At 42.5% G+C, this 19824-nt stretch overlaps 1 protein-coding gene across 3 annotated transcripts in view; it reads left to right on the top strand.

Annotated features, from left to right (window-relative positions):
• Nucleotides 1–4633: 4633 nt before the first annotated feature.
• tnr (tenascin R (restrictin, janusin)) overlaps nucleotides 4634–19824 on the top strand; it is a 109802-nt gene continuing 94611 nt past the window's right edge. For all 3 annotated transcript variants that reach the window (XM_042104781.1, XM_042104785.1, XM_042104792.1), the window contains exon 1: nucleotides 4634–4975. The gene's annotated coding sequence lies outside the window, so the exon portion shown is untranslated. The remainder of the gene's footprint in view (nucleotides 4976–19824) is intronic.

Below are 19824 nucleotides of genomic sequence, written 5' to 3'. Positions count from 1 at the left end.
AAGGCTGCTACTTTAGCCAATGTACAGTTTTGTTTTGCAATATAGTAGGCTACTTTTGTCCAATCTTAACATTTCCAAAAGTAGCCTATACAAACAATTAGTAGCATACATCCTTCTATTGTGGACTGATTAACAGAATTCATGTTGCTTTCACACAATATGCCTTGCAGTCAATTAATTTATTTTTAGAATGCTGAAGTTTGCTTTATCTTGAGACTTTTAGAACGAAAGTACCGAGCCCAGGAGGTGTAAGAGTTTCTGTATATCCAGAGAATGTGCACTTGTTTTTTTCAATTGTGTGCTCATTTTACTAAATTGTGCACTCGTTTGACTAAATTGTGCTATCCTTTTACTCGATTGTCGGCACAATTTAGTATATTGTGCGCTTGTTGTTACTACATCACTAAATCATGCACTCATTTTAATAAATAGTGCACTCATTTTGCTAAACAGTGCACTCATTTTAGTAGCCTTAATCATGCACTCATTTTACAAACATTAAAATGAGAGCACAGTTTAGTAAAATGAGCACACAATTTAGCAAATGAGCCCACTGTTTAGTAAAACAAGCGCACAAATTACTAAATTGAGCACACAATATAGTAAAATGAGAGCACAGAATCTAGTAAAAATGAGAGCACGATTTAGTAAAGAGAGCGCACAATTTGGTAGCAAAATGCAAAACAATACACAAAAATATCTTGCAATGACGCTGCATCATTTCTGTCATGTTTCTGGAGTAAGGCTGGGACGATGTGTCGATGTACTCAATCTAACTGATGACGTCAATTCATCACCATGCGATTTTAACACAGATTTTGTGACTTTTCATACCTTTCCAGCGACTTTTTCCCCCTTCAAAATAGCAACTAGCGACACACACTCTGAACCACACACCACAGACAGTAAAGAAGTGAACTAGAGCTAGAGCAGCAACACCTTTGTTAAATCTCAATGTCCCCCCTTTCACAGACTCACAGGCCAATCCCAATGTTTCCCGTATGCACTCACATACTTTGATGCGCATTCCCGCAAACTTCGTGAAGCCTTAGGGCTACACTACAAAACTTCCCACTACAAAATTATGAAACTTGAGGGCTCGCTCGCACCCTTTCTGAGCCCTTTCCCCAAGCCGGCATGCGAATTTGGGACTCTTCCCCTACCACCCTACAAAAAAAATTTGAACACTTTACTAAATGAAATTATCTACAATTCATAGCATTGTGACGTGAAATACGGGGTTATCCAAAGGGAGGCTGGAAGCTTGAAAAAACTTTGGCAAACAACTGCCATAAAACAGAAACGGAAACGTGTATGACGTGTTTTGTGTTGTCAATTTAATGCTAGTTTGAAGGTGCTGTCCCATTGTCCATTATTAGCAATGAACATTGCCTCTAGGACTATCACTTCACTGCTTCACACTATCCAACATGGAGAAATATCAATTGAGAACCTTTCCGAAATTATGTTTTGTGCGAATGGGTTAGCAAAAACATAGTTTTGGTGAACGGAGATTCAGATCATTCCCCTCATTCATTTGTTTGCGCAACAGCCCGTGTTCTGTGTTCACTCCAGCGAGAGTGAAATACATTTTTAAAAGTGGTGTCATCACCATAGGCTATTTGCTACGACATTTAATGGCTTATGCCCATTAAACTTTTAATTTAAGCCTACAACAGCCTAATTTCGAGTAGACTAGGTGTGACCCTGTATCACTGGGCTGCATGATAGGCCTAATAGTCTATATTTTGTAAGGAAATGTAAAAGACAGATCAGACAGACCTAGCTAGCCTCAAATTCAAAATGAACTTTTGAAGAATACCTCAATAAAGCATAAAGCATTGCAAAAGGAATATATTTGTGTTGCATCTTAACTAGTGTCAATTCAAAGGCCCGTTATTTCCATTCTTTTGAATTTGATTAGCCCATTTCTATGCTGTTTTCATGGACACCAAGAATCCACTTTGTTCGTTGTTTTAAATAACGTTGTTTGTTGCTTCTATCCACATTATCTCCAGTGGTTCAGTTTAACTTGAGCAGACGCGCACAGACATTGAATGAGCGCTCACACCACTACGCTCTAATATGTTGCCTATTTGATGACACTAAATTGAGAAATATTTCCTAAACTGGAAAATGTTTATTTTCTTTTTCTTTCAGTCTGCGGTTCCACAATACCATTCCATTGTGCCGCAAATTATCCATGGACCAACAATCTCGTCGAGGAGGACCTAACACTGCAGAACATGAGAAAGCATGCTCAGGTGCATCTCCAGTGTATTCATGCGTCTTTACAGAAAATGACAAGTGTCTTGGTGTGGTTAAATATTTTTAAATTAGATATAAACCATTATTTTCTTGGGGGTGCTATGGCTAATCCAGGGGGGGCTGTAGCACCCCCTAGCCATCCCTGGCACTGCCCCTGGTCAGTCAATAGTGAAGTAATTAACTGTGTATAACTGTTTTGTCATTGACTATGACACCACGGTGAAGTTAGATTCACTTTTCCAATGAGTTCAAATAATAGACGAGTGCAGATGTATGTAGGCTATACTCTGCTAGGTCTAGCATGGTTTAGTGGAATACCTGTTCCATATGGTCTCGGGTGCAAGCAGATTGACTCAAAATACCCATGCGCTGTTTGAAGTTCCTGGTTGCTGTTAAAGGGAATGACAGATGTCATTCTCATTGGTTTAAATGATGTTACACCTAAAACACACCCATGACTGATTAAGAAACATAGGAACGCCTTGTTGCGCCATCCGCCCGACGTTTGATAATGTTTTATAACAAAACGACTCCCAATGTGGACTGGACAACCCACTAATTTAATTAAGCTATTCGCTAGTGACCATGCGTTTTAGATCGCTAAATAGGGCCCTATATCTTCAGAACTTGTTGCCATGGAAGTAAGTTACACATTCACAGTCAGGCATTTGTTGTGGTTTGGCAGTCGTTGTTTGCAATCACAGCTCTGGACTCAGAATAAGAAAAGTAACGTGCTAGCTGTCAAAGCCAGTCAGCCTGATGAAAAGTAGTTTGTTGGTGCGCACATCCAAGGCAGGTGCTGGACAAAAAGTGCTAGGCTATCAAAAGGAAAAAAGGTGGATTGTCCGCACACTTGCTCCCATCAGGAATTTGTATTAACTTTCACCCGTGTGTAACGTTTCGAGCTTATACGCTCTTCACCAGTCAGCCTAACATTAGCTCATCTACCGGCTAAAACCCTTCAACATCTTGAATTACTTGCCTTACGAACATAAACTGAGGAATCTGCAACTTTTCACAGTCAGACATTTTTCATCATTTGTACACCTAGGCCTACTCAATAATTCACATCGCTTGCTGGCTTCTCCATCTATGAGCCTACTGTACATGTGGTGGGAGGGGCTTAGTGATCCTACCCGATAGCCAAAGTTACTTAGTGCTTAGTGGTAATAGCCTACCACATATTACATTTATGGTATCTTGAAGACAGAACAAAATATGGTGTCTGTAGTAGCCTATCTGGCATACAGTACATTTTCTATTTATATTGTGACATGAAACATGTATTTGTATAAATTCTTTGCTACTTAGTAACACCAATTTATGCAAATTCCTTTAATTTTACAACTTGGTGATAAGGGGGACATTTGAGTGTAGGGAATTTAGGGGGGCATACAGTATGACCACAAACATTTGACAGCAAATTACACTTATATATTATTGGTCACCCAAGTAATGCTTTCCTGATGAGCTGTACCCACTCACCCTACAATATTCACAGTGCATACACCGTCTGTATGGAAAAAACATCCAGTTTTCCAAGAAAAACTGTGCCCAGTCATTTAGCCTTAAATATTTACTCTGGTCTTTGCATAAGCTCAAGATGCAGTTAGGCGATAGCACTAAAACACTGGACTTGACGTCCTAATTTAAACTTCTACTTAAATTTCCTATTTTTTTTTCTTTTCATTTTAACATACTGCTATCGGAAGCTTTAGTATAAACGTTCAGTGCTTCACCGGGTGCAATACATCTCAGTTTCAGTATATCACACCAAGGCAGGGGTCCTACCACCCAGCTGACAGCACAGACTGCACTTTGTGTGAGTGAAAGAAGACAGAGAAGAGAGGGAGGGAGGGCGGGCAGGCGGGCGAGAGAGAAAGAGAGATGCCAGGGGAAGGGGAGAAAAGACAGGAAGAGAAAGAGAGAAGCCATGCCTCACTGACACTTTCTCAAAACCCAAGCTGAGCCAGGGTGCTGCTGCTTGGACTATCTTCAGGCTCCTTTTGGAAACACCCACTAGGGGCTGCACGAGCAGAGCTCGAACAGATCAATACAATGAAATGGGGGGAGAGAGAGGGAGGGAGGGAGAGAGAGAGAGAGTCAGCAGGGGAAGAAGGGAGGGAGAACAAGGCAGAAGCAAGAACATAGAATAGGGGAGCTATCGGGAGAGAAAACGAGCTTGTGTGCATGTGAGAAAGCAATTGACAGGGAGAGCAAGAGGAGGAGGAGGGGGAGAGTGTGAGAGAGAAAGAGAGAGAGAAGGGAGAAGGAGGGAGGGGGGGAGAAAGTGGGAGAGAGGCACAGTCACAGATGTACAGTGTGTGTCTGACCGAGTGAGAGAGCCGGGAGAGAGAAAGAGAGAGAGAGAGGGAGTGAGAGAGAGAGAGAGAGAGAGACTGAGAGAGGAGGAGAGAGCAGGAGCAAGGTGCACACGTTGCCCTGCTTCCCCATTGCAGCCACGACCGGCACTGAGAGAGGAGCCCCCCGACTAAACGGTGGGAACAACAGAGCCGCTGAACAATTGGCTGACAGATCGATATCCTCCCAGCAGAAGAAGCAGGCACAGGGAGAAGCTCTCTTAGGATCACCGACTAAGAGATAAGACACACAGCGAGACGGCTAGAGAGAGAGAAAGAGAGAGAGAGAGAGAGAAGAGTCGGAGGAAGACAAACCAAAGCATCCTCTGCCTGGCTTCTTAGACTAGGTAAGTTGTACATGTATTTTAATGCTAGGTGCTCCCTTCTGTGGACAGACATGGGTCAAGCCCCTGTGGGTAAAAGGGGGGGTGGGGGTCATGTGCGGGGGTCAAGATATGCATTGGCCAGGGATCTCCTCATCAGTGGAAACATTGTCCTGTTTCTCTGAGGAGACCTAGTAGGACTACTATCAAATGACTGCTGGTTTGTTGATTGCATGTTTGCTTTAATTGATTGTGTGGCATTTACAAATTAGATAGCAAAAGACTTGAATTCAGTAGAATTTTGTTACGCTTTTCCAATACGGGCTAGGATTCTTTGTATCATGAGGATATGGACTCTTATTATGTCAGTATACTGAAGTATAAGAGTTTGAATGAACAACTCTTTGTTCTGTTCATGTCTTGCACCAGCAACAGTATTTTTGTGTTGACTCCAAATATTTGTCTGTTCCCCAGGGTATTGTTTATCCTTTGAAAAGTTGCTAATATTTTTTCTGCTGATAGAAAAAAAGTTTATGCTTACTCACAGTAGATTCCACCAGATATTCCAAGTGAACTAAGATGCACTTTTATTAAGTTTATGTATTCTTCAATAGTTATATTCTTACATAAAATGGTTATGAACCATTTGCCTTAGAAAAGCAGCCGAAGTGTAGAAATAGTCAAATTGATCATCAGACAATCAAAAATGTGGATTGTTTGTTTTTCACTGCATTTGACATGTAAATGGAAGTTCTTAGGTGCAATGCATGTCCTCTCAAAGATTAAAGCAGCGCAAGTAAGGGAATAGGCTTTAAGGCTTTAGGGTCAACTCAACTGATGTTGCTCTAAAGTTTGTCCAGTTATAACAAATCCCCCCTTAAACCTAGTGTGGGCAAGAACCTGAAGCAGCCTCCAGGCTCTTTGTGTGGAGATTTAAGATTGACTTGGACGGAATCAAATTCTATTTGTTATTGTCCGGCACGCTGGGGAAACTTTTCTCTTGCACGGCGTGTTTAAGAGGCCGGACATGCCAGATAAGGCTGAAGCCATTGTGCATCTCCACGGAAATAATGTGTTTATTTCAAACGTGTCAGCTGCTCCTTCTGAGGAATGGAGAAATGTTGGAGTAAATGCTGATACTGTATGCATCTCTGCCCTCTCTCTCTCTCTCTCTCTCTCTCTCTCTCTCTCTCTCTCTGTCTCTCTCTCTCTGCAGTGCAGCATTCTGAAGGTTATTGTCATATTTCTTAAGTGTCTAATTTGTCAAAGTCACCTCAACATATTGGCCATGGCCAGAGAGTTGGATATTGGCATGATATTAAAAAATCTGGTGGTGGGGGGTGGTCTTTATCAGTGATTTACTGGGGGATGTATAAATCTTTCGTACCTATGTCATGAGGGCTCATTTTTCCGAATGCCATTCTGTGGTGGCCTGCTCATGTTGGTGTAGAGGGAGATCCTGGGGTATGGCATAAGCTCTGTGTACGTATGTCGACTGCACTTCTTAGTCACTCATTTCACTTCCTCCCTCTTGCGCCTGTGTCATTAGTCTTGGGCAAGCGTTCAAAGGTTTTCCCTGAGTCTGAAAATTTAGATAACATTCTCAGCATCCCTCTAACAGAGCAGGCCTATCCATTAAGGCATGGGCGAATGCAAAAACCTGTTAAACTACAGGCCCGTTTATGCAAATGCGAATCAATAATGCGCCTTATGGACAGAAAATGTTAATGCCTCTGCCTTGAGCAAAGCGAGAGCAAACATCACCTAAATAAACATGTTTATTTTATGTTAATTTATAGGGAACGGTTTTCAGTGCTAAAAAAAAACCAAAAAAAAGAGTAAAAAAAGAAATCTAGTGCCCTACTGGCTCGTAACCGTCCTACAGGTAATGGTACAGTTTCACCATTCACAAATCATTAGTGCAGTGGAAGAAAGTCCAACCAGGAGGGACACCATTTTAATGTGAGAGGATTCATTGCCCTCTTGAATGGCCAGGATCTCTCACACTGTCTTTTTTTCCCCCACTCTCTATCCCTGTGAATAATTAATATTTACCAGAGTGCCGATTGGGTAGCCAAACAACGTGATTGTGTTAGTCTATGCGGTAATTAATAATTTACATAATGTTTCAGTGCTGGGGATTTGTTTCTCCATAGTGCCCAGCAGTTATTGTGTTAGCAAAGGTTCCCCCCATTACTCCCTATCGCCGCACAGAGGTAATTAAGAAGGGATCCCATTTGCATTCCGACCTGGCAGAAGCCAGCGGAAAAACCAAAGGTTGGGATGCTTGTGACGGAGACTTAGGTGATAAATGTCATTTAGCCCTGCATATGTTATGCGTCTTCATTATTGGGTCCACAAGGATTTTCTACATATAGCATTTCTCACTTTAAGTTAAGTGTTTGTTTATTAATTAATTAGTGAATGTGCATATATGTATATATACTGGAAATAGTCAGTGTTATGGAAAGCGAAGGGGAACAGTGCCATTTTATTGTACGCTATGAAGACCAGTCTAAATTCTAGATATGGTCTTCAATTGTTCATACTACTCATATGTACCCATGGTACATACACTGTCAAGTGTGCAATCTATTTGATAAATGTTAGGGAGGCCTTGAGTTAAATGGTGTTCTCCAACTGAAATCGAGAGAGAGAGAGAGAGAGAAAGAGAGAGAGAGAGAGAGAGAGAGAGAGAGAGAGAGAGAGAGAGAGAGAGAGAGAGAGAGACACATAGAGAGAGAGACATAGAGAGAGAGACATAGAGAGAGAGACATAGAGAGAGGGAGGGGGGGGGCTTTGAGAATTGCTTGAACCCTGTTAATACACTCAGAACCCCATCCGCCTATGGCTTGACCATTAAGAACCTCCTTGTGCTGGCTCTGAGGGAGGTCCATCAGCACCAGTGGGGGGAGCTGAAGAGCTCCTCTGTGCTGCAGGGCTCACACAGCTGTGGAGAACGTCCTCCTTAGACCCGGTTAAAGCAACGTAGCACTAGCACTGAACTTCAGCATTACAGTCCCCATTAATGGGACTGTAATGAATATGTTAATTAAGGAGAGCGAGTAAACACATTTTCTTTCTGCCCAGGGCAGCATCACAGTGTCTATTATTAGGAGAATTACACATAGTATTGAAAATAGGGAATGAGGACTATTTGTCAAGAGAACAACCACCAAGTGTGTGTGTGTGTGTGTGTGTGTGTGTTTGCGTGTGTGTGTGCACGTGTGTGTTTGATTGCATGTTGGTGGGGGAGGGCATCTGCCTGGTTGTCTGTCTGTGTATGAGGTCAGAGTACAGACGGTTGTATGTGTTAAGTCCTGTCAGGTTTGGCACAGTTTCTTATTGGCTGTGCTGAGTGAGGAGCACTTGAGACAGAGAACAGCGACGGCTGTGAGAGACGAAGGACGACTTCTGTAATGGCACAGGGAGTGAGTGACAGGCCGGATTAGCTGAAAGGGCAGTGGGACACCTCATCTGATGCAGACTCAATGAATGGGTGTCAATCAATCACAGTCAGCTCAAAGTCAGAGAGCGGGTCATGACTAACCGTGGATGCATCCCACGCACAGACATGCAAACATTCCACACGCACATTCTCACATGCTCACAGAGCGAGCAAGAGAGAGAGAGAGTATAAAATCAAGTTAGCGTTGTGAGCTTCCAGGGAGACAGAGTACATTTCCATACTTATTACCTCTGTGAGATCATTAAAATTTCGTCTTCCATTTTGTGAATCTGTCTTTTTACTCTGTGTGGCTGTGGTAGAAAACCGGCCCTGTGCTTACCTGCTCTGATGCAAATGAGAGATGATATTCAAATCACAGGCCCAGGAGGTCTACTGTACCTGCGTTCTTGCCATTTACCTTAAAGGCCATCAGCGCAAACACAGCCATGCTTTTGCTTCCATTTGCCGTTCATCTCCATGGCTGTGTAAAACAAACCGAGCAGGGCACACGAATGGCTTATCACGAGTTAACGCTAGCGAGCTCTCACTGTTTCAGTGCCGACATGAAAAAGGCTTTTCTTATTACTATACAGGTTGGAGACGTTTCTTTTTTTTATGCTCGGGTCCACCCATGGGAGCTGCTCAAAGGGTCTGTCTGCAGGCTCTCTCCCTGCATGGGTCAGACTTAAATGCCAGGCTTGCGAATACTGACATGTTTGCCGAAGACCTTTGATCCACGCGGAGCCTCGGAGAGAAGCCGAGGTGTTAAGTTCATTTGCCGAGCCCCAGTGGCTTGCCTGGCACTGCTGTTGTTTTAACAGGAGGAGACACCCACCCTGGAGCAACCTGTTTACAAAGTCCCTCTTACTTGGTATATGTGGCGCAGAACAGCACAACAAACCATAGTGCCTTAAAAAGGCCAGTTATTTCAATCAATTAGGTGTGTTGTAAGCAAAGTAGGCTTTAATTGGCGAGTGATTAAGTGGCACGATCATTTTTTGCTCCAGTGATCATTCCATCTGTCCACAATCAGAAAACCTACTATCGCTCGCATAATACCCTTCCCACACGCAAATTTGACTTCAATCAGTAGAAATGTCCGTTATCCCGTTTAAACAGGAGTATGCGCACCAGCCTGCCATATCTGTATGTACAGACATACCTCTCGACTATATTAAGCAAATCCCTTTGATAACTCCTATTTCAATTATGGTCGGTAATCCACCCTTTAACACGTCCTCCAGTAGTGAGATGCTCAGTGACTTTTGCCGGGGCCAATCACAGGCTCTCAAATCCATACTGTTAAAGGACAAAAAATGGCAGTCCTGTGAGCAAATGCCCTTAGTTTGACAGAACAGTACAGCAGTGAGCTCTATCTTGTGTAAGTGTTGTCTGGTGAACAACAAGTATTTATTATTTCAGACTTAAGTATACTGATGCGAAGATTTTCCAATGACTACGGGTCAGTGGTAGTAATTACAGTGGTGCTGATTAAATTTGCCCAATAATTAAACAAACATCATTGATTCCCCCCGCTGAGAAAACCCCAGGCCGTCTAACCTCAAGTCCTGGGTGCCCATCATCCAGCTCTCTATCGCTGCTTCCTGGACGCCCCGAAGCAGTAGGCCAATCAGATAATTGCAATTTGTGAAATGAACATGCAGTCAATTCCAGTTAGGCTGCGGTTGGACACATTGATATTCCACAATATTGTTGAAACCTCTTTCCCCGTTTCCCATCCTGTGAATTGATGGCTGGGATCGAAAGGGTATACCTCAGTTTCCTGAAACGAGGCACGTCATGGAGGCTTTCATTTGCTTGAAGGCATTTGGCGAACACATTTTTCCTTATTATTTTATGTCTTATTATTTCTCCCTGACCCAGTGTTTGTAGTTGTGTGTCTGCTTCATGTTTTTTTTTCAGCCTCTCCTTCTACCCATCTGTGCAGGCAGATGGAGGAAGACTCCCACATAGTTGCGTTTGGCTGCCAATATTTCACCACTCCGCTTTTGTAGTTGGGAAGAAAGAAAGTCTCCTCAGCTTTACCTGTTCCTGCTTTTTCATGCTCGTTATGGGACTCATGACCAAGTGTCCGTCCACCGCATTTCAATTTGATTGCCTTGCTGTGAATCAAAGTTGTTATCCTGAAGGGAACAGGTGCACATCACTGATCCCCAGCTGAGGCAGAAGCTTCCATACCAGTGTTGACTCTAGTAATATTTAAATAGCTGGTGGCACTTGAAGGCCACTCTTATTTACCCAGAAATTTGCCTTTGACTTGAGAACACATTCTGAAGAGAGTGTAGAGTGGCGTTTTTTTCTCCTGTGTGGTGGCAGTCATCACACATTCTGCCTTGTTGCAACAGTTGTCCTGGACACTGTTCTGGTTTATTTTTCATGCATGGATGGGCACATGGAAATCAATAGGGTGCTTGCCCACTGCCTCTAATGTTAGAAGGAATAAAGTCAACCCATAACAGCAGGTAGTCGTCTGTGATTGCGTTTGACTGGAGTTAACCCATCAGTGCTAAGTCACTTTATCCAGTAGGCCATTTAGTTTTACGCATCATGCTATACATTTCTTATTCATGAAATACGGCCTGTGCTGTTTAGCTGAATCTGGCTAAATAGAGGGATAATATGGCACCAAGTACAAGTAATACACATCGTTTGTGTTTACTGACTCATTGGGTGCAGGCAGCATTTCTCTCTGCCTGTGAAAAAGCTCTTCTCTTGTCAGCCAGGCACAATATCCCTGATCTGAATTAATATTTCTCATTATGTGGGTCTGTCCGCCTTTTTTCTCAAGCTCACAAGTGAGCTATTCTTCATCCTGCAGTGTTTGTGTGTGTGTGTGTGTGTGTGTGTGTGTATGTCACTAAACAACTCTGTTTTGTGGGGCTGGGAGCACCAAGCATGTGCAAAAAGCCTTTAGTTGCCAATTTTGCAAAAATGTCAAAAGTTCCATTCATGAACGACTTTGAAAAGAATATGGTTCTTATTAATAGGAAATAGTGTACTCCAAGAAATGTGGAGATATGGATTACTGTAGTTCAGATCCTTGAATATAGATTGCATGAATGATTTATTCTGTCAGGTATACTAGAGAGACAGATAAAGTTGTATTTCCTTGATATTCGCCTGACCTCACTGCGTATTGACTCTGTGTACTGTAGTGAGACAGGTTTTGGCCTGGGAAATACAGTGACCAGGATGTGGTAAATAAACTCATGGATGCACCATGACATTGTGCTTCAAAAAGCACATGGATAAAATGCCTTTGTGCTTTCCAATATTATACAGTTACAAATCCCAACTACTACAAGAACAGAAAATTGTGTACTCACTATCTATCTTAATTAGGCCTTGTCGTGTGCAGTTTGGCCTATTCTTAAGCAATCACAGAAATGCTATGAATATATATTGTACTCATGTCTAGGGATTCTGGGTAACCTGAGCGTGCGAGGACGTGAAAGTGTGTGTATGAAGCTAATGTTAGAATGTTGAAAGAGAGGACATCAGCTTACCTTGTTTGCGGCCAACCCAAGCTCTGACCCCACTCAGTGGAATATTCCAAGCTCTCAGCTAGTTCAAGTTTAAAAAAAAAAAAAAAAATGTAAGATTAAGTCCCTTAACCAAAATTCCAAAGAAAGCCAAAATCAGGGAGACCCACACTGTATAATCCCGGACACCAAACAATAAGGGTTTTGTTTTCCTTTAACCCATAAAACAACATAATTATGCTAGCCATAATTTAGTCCTTAGGCATAGGTTTCTATGCAATGTCACAAACAGATGAGATCTCATTTATTCAGATCATTTTTATTTCTTGTGCGGTAAAGAAAATACTTTTTTTTAAAGTGCATGTTCTTATTAAATATTGGATGATGATATCTGAATGAGGACAAATTATTTTATTTTTGAAAGATGCCTTTCATCATCATGCTGAAGGGCAGAATGCTGTCTGTAAATTTGTTAGCAATGATAAGACAGGAAGCAGCTATGGAACTGACTGGTGCCATTCTTAGGGAATGGCATAGTTTGGCTTTAACACAATCATCCTTTGATTATTTAAATTGGGGTTGACAGAGTGAGGCAGTGAAGTGAGAACATTAAAAAGTTTAATACCAAAACCAGTAAGCGTGCTCGCAAATACCATTTACTTGGACAAAACAGCAGAGTTCATAATTCATTTTTTTTAAAAAGCCTGACTCTCCTGTGTTTTCACTATCGGGTAGAGTTCAGTGCTAAAACAATATGGTTGTTGGCATAATGCGATGATCAACTCCAATGATTCTTGGCTATTTGTCACAGCTTTGCTCAATACGCTGCAAACATGACACTGGCAGGCTATAGACAGGTGCATGTCATGATCCACACTCATCAATCAGATCTCAACATATTTCAATTCAAAACATTTCTGGATTGCTGTCTAAATGAACTCATATTCCAGTTCATAACAATTTTAGCAATCTGTCTGTTTATAACTGTTATTCTGTTATTCCAATCGAAAATCAGACTGCCACTTCGGTTTCCATTATATTCATATTATATATATATTATATACATATTATATATTATATTCATAGGTCATAAGTGCCTCCATTATACTTCAACTACAACTTTCCACTGTCTCGTGAAATGGGCAGCATCTTTTGGGTGGATTTTAAGGCAGAACTGTGAAGCTAACAGCTCGATAGCAGGAACAGTTTTTTCGTCAGGTCATTGGTCCTAGTTGGGCCAAATATAGGGATAGCTCACACTGGCCCTAAACTAACCAAAGTAGCAACGTTACACATAGTCAGCCATTTTTATCTGGCTGAGAAAATGTTTCAAGAGATTCAAAGGCAAGGAGCCATGAAAAGGATTAGATAAATGTTTTCCGGGAATATTTAAAAAGGGGAAAGCATGAATCTTACCAGGGCACTCATGCTTGAAATTGGCTGGAATTGCACTGTGACTATGGCATGTAGGATCACATGCATAGTTATTGTCAACCCGATGGTTGCACCTCCCTAACCCTCCACCCCCCTCCCTGGCCTTCGCATGAATGGAGAGTTGACTCAGAGACATGGCACCTTATCAAGCGTTCATTCAAAAGGCACATCAAAAGGTTAACCTTGGGCAAATGTGTCTGTAATTCCCCTCTGTGCTCTGGTTAGACCAGACAGAAGCACAAGTCTTTGTTTTATGAAAATTATTGATCTCCACGTGCATTGGAATTATCACACAGCCTCCTATTCCAGCCACAGTTTTGTTTGTGCGGTGTGTTTCTGTGTGTGTGTGTGTGTGTGTGTGTGTGTGTGTGTGTGTGTGTGTGTGTGTGTGTGTGTGTGTGAAACATTGACAGTGTCAATCCCCTCCCACCCCACCCTCTACACAGACACTATGGAAAATGCTGAGCAAAAGTCAAAGCAATGTACTGAATTCTCAGAGGGACCCATAGCAAACTATCACTGTCAATTAATCATGACATTGCTCAACACAGATATAAACTGGCATAAAAATAGGAATGCCCTCAAAGACCATAACTGTCAGTTATGGATGACACTACTTTAAAATAGCATGTTGTCTTTGTTCCTAGCTGTGATCCTAAGTCATCTGTTTTCTGTGCCTTCTTGGATATAATAATTGCCTTTCCATCGTTTCAATGAAACACTGTTGGACTGTTTTTAATTAAATTATGTTAGTACTTTACTGTTAAGTTATTAGAATTGCAGTCTTAACTAAAATATTTGGCATCACATATATCTACATAATTGAGGATATAATTGTGGACTTTGTAAAACAAATATTTTCAGCGTTTTCACATTAGTCTATAGCTTCAGCATTGGTTCTCCTTTTGAGATATACAACAGTCTTTTACTCACTCTTGGTGGTTAAAGAAAAGACTGTAATCTTTGTCACTGATGACATTCTGTCATGAATACTCTAGCAGACATCCTCATCCTAAATGCTGACTATGAAAAAGAATAAATCCTCTATTTGCATATCAGTGATTCGCATCCCATTTTCTAAAGCATCTGCCTGTCAAAGTGAGTCAGGCAACTATCTCTGGCTTGACCTGCTGAAACAATATCAACTGCCAAAAATAACCAAAACCCCAAATCAGTTGTCGAGGCATTGCTATGATCTTGTGCCAGGAACAGGAGAATTTTCACCTGGCATAGTAGAATCTGATACTCCTCTTTGAAGGCCTGGACCTTGTCACTTTGAGTCTCTTCTCACTTGTTGTTTGAGCATTTCCACATTTTTTTGGGCCATTACCCTATGTGTTTGGTGCCAACCTTATTAAAAAAAAAAGAAAAGAAACGGAGAAGAAAAACAAACAAACAACAACAACCCCCTTGTTCACTGGGCCATTTCTGTCAATTACAGTATGTGCCAGGAGGGGGAAGAAAGAGCTTTTGAGGAACAAGTAGCAGGCAGATTGTCCTATTGGTAGCTATCTCCAGGGTATTCTCATTGCAAGAGCTGATGATTTAGAGATCAATAATTCCCCTGTGGGTTTTCATAAAATAAAATGAAACATCAAGTGCATCAAGGTCAATTCCAGCTCTTTCTTCTTCAGTTTGAGATTTTCTTCAAATCTTCAAAAAAAAATTTGTCCTGACCATGGATGTCCCTGACATAGATGAAACAAATCAATATTTGTGATCTATCATGGCCGAGCCCTGGAACAAACCTTGAATACTTTTAAAGGATATGTTGACAAGAGAGAGGAATAAGAGTTTCTTTGTGGCTTGCTTTCCACTGACACTATTGAATTGCTAAGACCAGTGGTTTGTGAAAGAAGATTTTAGTGCATAATAATGATGGTCCAAAAGTCACAAACATACACAGGCAGTTTTCTGTAGGCAACTCTTTGACTTAAGATATAATTAATGCCAGTTATTTGGCTGATGTAGAGGTAAAGTGCCCTTATAGCTGTTATTACTGTAAGAATTGTACTCATTACTTGGCATCTCTGTCATAGAAACTTAAAAAGAACTTTGAAACAAAAGTTGCAATATGATTCTGCATGTCATAAGTCATATCATGCAATATGATATGTCATAGCATGTAAGAGTGTTATACAGTTTTTGCAATCTTACTTTTACATAATCAGCTGGTAATGGTTGGACAGATGGTTTATATGTACCAGAAAATTAAATAATGTTGCCTCATTTAGACTACAGGCATTCATGTTTCTGCACACTATTTTTGTTGTAATTAGTCGTGGTAAATTGGATTTAGATGTTGCAAGGTCATTGCAATAAATGAGGAATTTAGTGCAATATCTCCACCATATTACTTATTTCCCCCATAACTTGATATAGATATTACAACAGTGGCTACAATAATTGGACTTTATGGCTTCATCTTCCTCGGAATGCCATAAGAATTAATGTCACACTAAAAAGGCCCATTTTAGCATGTTTGAAATTGCCATCTTATTGACCCAATGCGAACAGAGGAGAGGCAATGTTTGATGGGATTTAATTTTCATTGGGGAAATGGAAATGGACAAAACTGAAATTACCGCCTTGCATAAATTTCAGTTGTCATTAGTCAGAGGGCTGGGCAGAATACCGGGCATGGCTCAAGAGCTGCAGCCCTCCGTGACAAAGCCAACCAGGGATGTCATGACCTGTATAAGTAGTCCTTTTTTCTCTTAATTTTTTTGCCTGCAATGTTTTAACTCTGTTACAGACTCCCCCTCCTCCCCACACAGACTCCCCCTCCTAAATGACCCTGCTTTCCTCCCCCCCCCCCAACCCTGTGCCCCAGTCAATGTCGTTGCCATGGTGACTGGCGCCAGGCTGAGATGAAGGGTGGTGTAGGTGGAGAGGGCCTCTCAGGTCCACTGCTCACGTTGGGCTGCCACTCCAACCCTGCAAATTAAGCCCTGCTCCGCGCACTTAACACGACGCCAGCCAGCGGCAGCGGGAGCACAACAGCCGACTTACACCACTTACCTCCCCGCACGCCGTTTTCCCATGCAAACTGCCAACGTCTGTAGCTGCTACTGCTGCTGCCGAAAGCGGCTACATAATAGACAAGATTCCCCAACACTCTCACCCCGAACCTCCAGAGTAGTAGCGAATCCGACTGTGTTATAACCTGAATGAGAATGAATGCGACGTGCAGCCAAATCATGTAATGGCGGCAGCAGTGCCAAGTGGCCTGTCCAGCTGGCTCCGACCCTGGGCCTCCAGGCCAGTGGGACTAATTGAGTGCCCAGTCCGTCTCCCTGCTGGCTGGGCAACAATGATGGTACAGTGCGGCAGCAGAGCCTGAAGCTTCCCACCTGCTCCTACACCTAATGCCGGGTGGACGAAGGACTCACCTGAGTCGGGCTATCTAGTGTCAGCATGCTGTCGACCTTCAGTTATTCAATTATACGGTCATATACAGTATATTTGACCTGTTTGACACAAGTCTCTTTCTCACGGTTGGGTTGCAGTCTCGAGAAGGAAAAAATGTCTTTGTTGCTCCATTGTTAGCCCTCATTTGGAATCATATGAGAGGATCATTTTGTGGCCGTTTGCCGTGACTAAGGTCCAGCCATAGAAATGAAGGATGCTCCCTGCCTGGTTTATTCCAGTGTGGCTTAATAGTTGTTCAGTGGCTGATGTCAGCTCCCTTAGAGAAATGCGGTGTTCAACAGGTCAATCTTGCAACCCCGGTTACTCTGTCTTCAGCTTCTGTGTGTGTCTCTGTCCTGGAAGAAAATGATTACAATGCTGCAGTGTTTCTCTGCCAGAGCTGACGATGTTGCTTCATCTTTTAAAGAATTTGAAATGTCAGAAGAGTTATATTTTCATCTGCTTCTGTAAATTAAAGGATGATTAAAGGATGATTTTAAAAAAGTTAAACATTTTTAGAAAACCATTTTCTAATTTCCAACTATTGTGGATTTGGCCAAGTTAATTTTATTCATTATGTCCTAACTTTTGGTATCTGACTGACTGCACAAGGCAACTACTCTAAATGTACCCAGTTTAATTGAATAAATAAACAACCCTCTCATGCATGGTACACAGTGCAGTCCTATGCCATTTCAGATATAATAAAACATTGCTAGCCTATAAAATGAGCCAAGTCACGGCTCCCGCCACTGAATCCTAATTCTCGCCTGTCACTTTCTTTCTCCCTTCCTGACTGCTGGCAAGCGCTGGATGCCAAGCAGCTGAAACTTTTGCACCGTCATGGAGAAGCCTCCTGCCATTATTTCTTCCCCCTGCAAGGCCCTCACATCTCCTTCCAAGTGTGTCCATCTTCCCGGAACCCCAGGGCAAGGGCTGCCTTCCTTTGGGATGTGGGCTGGGCTGGCTCGGGTATGTGAGCTCCCTCTCATCTCTGTGGGTTTGGGGGGAGCAGTCGAAGGGTTTGCACTGGCTGCAGCTGGCTGGCTGAAATGACCCTGCCTGGCTGGCTCGCCACCTGAGACACCAGGACTCTCTTTGGGGACTGCTTTCAGCTCCCACATCTGCTGCCAGCCCCTCTCCTGCCTCGTACTCCTGCACTGCACCCCTCCATCCCTTTTAACTATGACAGTGTCCGAACACCCCTGTCCCTGTCTGTCCAGGTGTTGTGCCTGGCTTTCATCTGTGTCCACACTTTCATGAACTCGCAGCCGGGTCACTTGGGAGGCCTTTCGAATCCCTTTGGCGTCTCCACAAATAACGCAACAAAAGCGGCATTCAGGCAGAGGCCTCTCCTAAAAGCTTTGCTTTTTACTTTGCTTGGAGAGAGAGACAGAGAAGGGAGAGCCATGGTTTTCAGCTATGTTGATATGGTATAACAGAAAGCATTTTTTATGAGTATGTGATTAAGTGTTAAAAAAGCCCTTCTGAGCAGACGTTGTGGGAGTTGATGTTGTTATGTTGTTGAGGTGTGTTGGGGGGGGGGGGGGGGGGGGGGGCTGCAGAATGATTAATGGCACAGAGAAGTGTGAAATTTGCTTTGTTAATTGCGTGGGAGGCTTTCAAGAGAGAGAGAGAGTTTTTTTTTTCTGTTTGTGTGGCATTAAAGATGACTTTACCAAGGGAGTTTTTGCATGCTCAGTCCGTATAACTGGTGGCTATTTTTTTAAAACTGTTTGTGAGAGCTGTTTATGATGGCCATCTTCCTGCGCCATAATAAATAAAAGCACCTACACACACAGCATAGTGTTTATTTGTCAAGTCCGTGTGCTTGAAAACATGCATCCAGTATTCACATTGGTGCACAGTTAGTCAGCGGCTATTGTTGCGAAACAGTGATTGTAAATCTGTTTAAGCCTTCCAAGTGAGTGCCTAATGGTGTCTGGTGGTAGAGCTATAACTGTTAAACTACAGTATGCATCTTTGCGTCGTTGTTTACAGCCAGTCTCTATGTAAATGACAACAGCATTATTCCATAGCACGTGGCTCCCCAGTGCCACCATCATCTTCTTGCTGCTGCTTTGAAGTGATAGAATCCAGCCAGGTAAATTCTTTCAAGGTTAATGAGGTTAAACCCTGCCCACAAATGATGGCTGCTGAAAGTGGATTTTTTTCACCTACGTGTGATACAGGCAAGCAAGGGCATATTAGTGATCCGACGAGATTAATGTTAATGAAGTATTATAATTCACTCCTGAGTCCCGCAAAGCCAGCTTGTGACAGGGCTACATCACACCACTCCCTAAAGTCACAAACAAAAAAAAGAGATGACAAAAAGAAATATCACTTTCATATAATTTCTAACATAATCTTCCAGACGCCCCTGGCTGGTTTTGTATTTAATTGAGAAAGCTTGCAGAGGTTGAACCTTGGTTGAATAAGATCCCGTATTCGTGACATTTTGGCTGCACTTACCGTATAAGCTCCTACACCAACGTACAGTACCAGTGATTAATTATGAGGTCGCCATAAACAAAAAGGGACCAGTTGTTCTGATATGTGGTGTATTAGTCGGCAGCTTTATTCATGCTGTAGCATATCATTCTTCACAGCCTGTTTCTGTGCCTCATAAAAGCGGGCCAATTAATATAATGGACTCAGGTTTTTAATATATTCTTCATAACATGGTAATTTATATGCTGATTAGCCTGTTTTTCTAGGCATTGTCGGGCGTCGTTGTGGAGGTCACTCTGCCCGAATGAACATATTTTACCCTGTGTGCATATTTCACAGGGGCAGGAAGAAGTCGGAGTTCTTTGCACTGTCACTTGTGTTTTGCTGGCAGAGGAGAAGCCATCACTCCAGTTTAAATGAGCTAACGCCTCGATGCTATTAGGCCGAGTCTCGCCTATGTGTGTGTGTGTGTGTGTGTGTGTGTGTGTGTGTGTGTGTTTGAGGGAGGAGGGGGTGTTAGCTGAGGGGCAGAGGAGAAGATGCACAACACAGCAAAGATGACTGACCATGTGGACCACAGCATGCCACAACTAGATCAAGCAGTTGGGAGAAAGAAGTTGGGA

This window comes from Alosa sapidissima, chromosome 1 (genome assembly GCF_018492685.1).
Source record: "Alosa sapidissima isolate fAloSap1 chromosome 1, fAloSap1.pri, whole genome shotgun sequence".
NCBI classification, from domain to species: domain Eukaryota; kingdom Metazoa; phylum Chordata; class Actinopteri; order Clupeiformes; family Clupeidae; genus Alosa; species Alosa sapidissima.
Note: the sequence above shows the minus strand (reverse complement) of the source record. Positions and strands in the feature narration are given on the sequence as shown.